Source organism: Taudactylus pleione, unplaced genomic scaffold (assembly GCF_031769625.1).
Source record: "Taudactylus pleione unplaced genomic scaffold, aTauple2 ptg000108l, whole genome shotgun sequence".
NCBI classification, from domain to species: Eukaryota; Metazoa; Chordata; class Amphibia; order Anura; family Myobatrachidae; genus Taudactylus; species Taudactylus pleione.
The window spans coordinates 3,704,521-3,708,059 of NW_028284510.1; the positions used below are offsets into that span (position 1 = coordinate 3,704,521).

Sequence of the window (3,539 nt, forward strand, 5' to 3'; positions counted from 1 at the left end):
CAGAATTCACTGCAATGGCCCAAGCAGGATAGGCAGAAGTGGTCAAAACCTTGACTGAACTCTGCTATATAAAGGAACACTTCATCAATGAAGGGGTAAAAAATAGTTTTCTGAATTTGCCCATAACCTGCATGTAACCCTGAAAAAGAATGGACAGATTTATCTATCTGCCTATTTAGACAAGTATTTATAAAATAGTGTTGCCTGTACAGAGTATACACACTTATATGCCTGGAAAAAGAATGGACAGATTTATTTATCTGCCTATTTAGACAAGTATTTACAAAACAGTGTTGCCTGGACAGGGTATACACACTTATATGCCTGGCATAAGCCTGACACAAACTCTACCATTTCTGATCTGAAGGCATCTTGAAATACATTTGACTCAATCTATGTACAGAAATTATACTTTTTTTCCATAGTCTTTATCTGTGTACATTCAGAATACAAAAGTTAATTTATCAATGAGACCCATAATATGCAGAGCATTATATTCTCACAATCATATGGATAAAGGACACAATAAACACCATTCACATTGTTTTGAAATACAGTATTGTTTCCTTGTGGTTAATAAGGATTTTTGAAAAGTATTGCTTCTATGGAGAAAACTTTTTTAAAATCTGGACAAATGAAGGCATACAGAACGGGGTTGACCCAACTATTGACAGAGGTCTGACTCATTGCAATTGGCAGACCAATTTCAGAAACTCCATCTAGATGGTTCTCTCCAGTAATGGATGAAGACAATTTCAGAAGGGAGAATACATGGTAGGGAAACCAGCAAATGGCAAACAAAATCTGAATTGAAAAAATTAATTTTATGCTTTTGGTATACTTTGAGGATTTTTTCCTAAGGTAAATGAATGCAGAAACCACAAGACAGGACAATATTATCAAGAAAGGCATGACAAAACCTACAAAGAAAGCAATTATTACTATGGCCCGATATTGAGATTTACCCATGTCATTAAGTCCATTTAATTCATTATAATCAAAGCTATAGAGGCATTTGGTTTGGCCATGACAATCATATGTATTTTTAAAGACAAAATACAATATGCTGACACTGACAGCAAGGATTCAAATGACAAGGACTTCTATAGAAGCCAAATGGGGTTTCCTGTGGATAGTATAATGAAAGGGAAACATAATGTCAATGCAATAGTCTATACTGAATAAAGTGAGAATGATGACACTAAGAAACATATTAAGATATAAAATAAAACTGTTTAAATTACACATGAAAGAACCAAATGGCCAATGAGTTCCAGAGGCAAAGTAGACAATGTTCAGTGGCTGGAATAATGAGTAGATGAAGCCAGAAATGAAGAGATGTAGGTATAAAGTGGAACGGAAGGTCTTCTCCATCCTGAAGACTTTGATCCAGATTACAAACCATTTGCTGTTGTTCCCAGTAAGAAAGCAAATGAATAAATTACAGCTGAGAAAATATCAGTGAAATGAGCAATATGGTTATCTTCCTTCACTGTTTGGTAACAAAGTTTTCTCAAGATATTGTTGACATTAAAACTGATGCTTTAGTCAAACATGGAAATATTCTCCATTTTCTTGGCACGAAGCAGGAAATTGTAAATCACTACAACAATAGAAAATTATATTGTAATTTTAAATGTGGATAAAAGAGAGGGTGTACAATAATTAAAATTGGCATTACTTGGTCCCATGGTTGCACTTTAGAAAACACTTAAAATGCATAGCAGACAAATGCAGAATGAAATTAGCCACGGGCTAAATGAAGCAGAAGGGATATTCCATTGAAGTGGAGGGCAGCCCGTAGGCTTGCAGTTAACGAGGATTTTTTTTCCGAGCTGGAACTGGTTCAAAAATAAATCCTATTTAAGTAGCGTGTTTGCGGGTGCTGCAACCGTGTTAACCTCTAGGTCCGGGAACTTGTCCCAGATTCTGTCAGTTAATGCACATTAATTTATAGGGCAAGAAAAAGGGGCTCTAATTTAATAGATTCGGGCATTAAAGCCAGAGGCTACCACCCTTTTTCACCTGCCGTAAAGGACCACTGCTAAATGAATTCCTTATAAAGTATTTTATTTAAAAACTGCCCCGATCCTTCTTTCGCTATTTTATTCTTCTGTGATTTTCAAACCACTGTTGATGTGTGGGATTTAGAAGTGGCCTAGACAGTCACAAAACTGCCACAAAATTGCCAGAGAGTTCTATGGCCAATGAAAAGATGAGAAGGCACAATACATTAATTACAGTAGGTAACCAATCATTCTGAAAAACACCTAAGTAATTATCTTATGGGGCAATATTATTTAATGAGTTTAATAGGGTATCAAATTAATACTTATATTATTAGACCTATATTATTTATTAATTAGAATAAGTTACCAATATTAAATGTTTGATAATAGGAGCCAATAAAAATGTATTTAAGAGAGGGTGCAATAATATTTTTTTGTCAATATAAATGGTTCTTTCAAATGTTATTTTTTCCCATTAGCATAGGCCTGTGTGGTTAATTAGCTGCTGTTTTCTACACCCAAGTAGTTTATGACTGCCATGGCTCACTGGTTATACTGGGATTACCCCAGCCTCATACAGCCTGGTAGTGTTTGTAGAATTATTGAGCACAAGCTCACTTACCTGTATTAGTGATAACCAACTCTAGCTGGGAAAGTTGGAGTTTAGTTCAGATTTATTTCATATTTTATTGGAAGGGATACACTTATTTATTTATTTTTTATACAACACACTTTGCACCAGGAATTCAAGTACCCATAAGAGATACACATGACTGGCCTATCTATGGGTTTGTCCACCCCTACTCTCCCATAAGACCAGGGAAATTCCCACATTAACAGGTAGTCCCAGTTTATTATCATTATCACTTGTAGCTTCCTCTTCTTTTATCCCCAGCATCTCCTGGCCTCCACTATCTCTTCCCTGGCCCTTCCCCATGAGTCCATGGCCCTTTTTCAGGTGTACAACTTATGTCCCTATTTAAAAAATGGGGTGGAGGGCACCAATACTCTCTCTGGCACAGGGCACCAAAAAAATCTATTTACGGCTCTGCTCCCAGAGATACTGTAGTAACCACGGTGTATGCTGAGGTGTTTACCACAGAAGGCACAAATGCTGAATGTACAGCTGAGTACAATAAGTGTGGGATTTCAGTAGTGTTCCACAAGGTACACACATGCGTTGGCACTGTTTGCATAGTGTGCAGCATGCACTAGGGTATAGAGGGGTGTTGGCACTGTTGGACAGTGGTTCATTTATAACAAGATACACTTATGTGCTTGCACTGTGTGTGAACAGCATGCAGCATGCAAGGAGAAACACAGATGTGATGGCACTGTGGGAACAGGTCACAGTGTACAATGAGAGGCATAGATGTGTTGGCACTGTGGGAACAGGTCACAGAGTACAATGAGAGGCACAGATGTGTTGGCACTGTGGAAACAGGTCATAGTGTACAATGAGAGGCACAGTTGTGTTGGCACTGTGGGAACAGGTCATAGTGTACAATGAGAGGCACAGTTGTGTTGGCA

At 37.5% G+C, this 3,539-nt stretch overlaps 1 pseudogene; it reads right to left on the reverse strand.

Moving 5' to 3' along the window:
* Positions 1 to 573: 573 nt before the first annotated feature.
* LOC148525460 (chemerin-like receptor 1) lies at positions 574 to 1,571 on the reverse strand (annotated as a pseudogene).
* Positions 1,572 to 3,539: the final 1,968 nt, after the last annotated feature.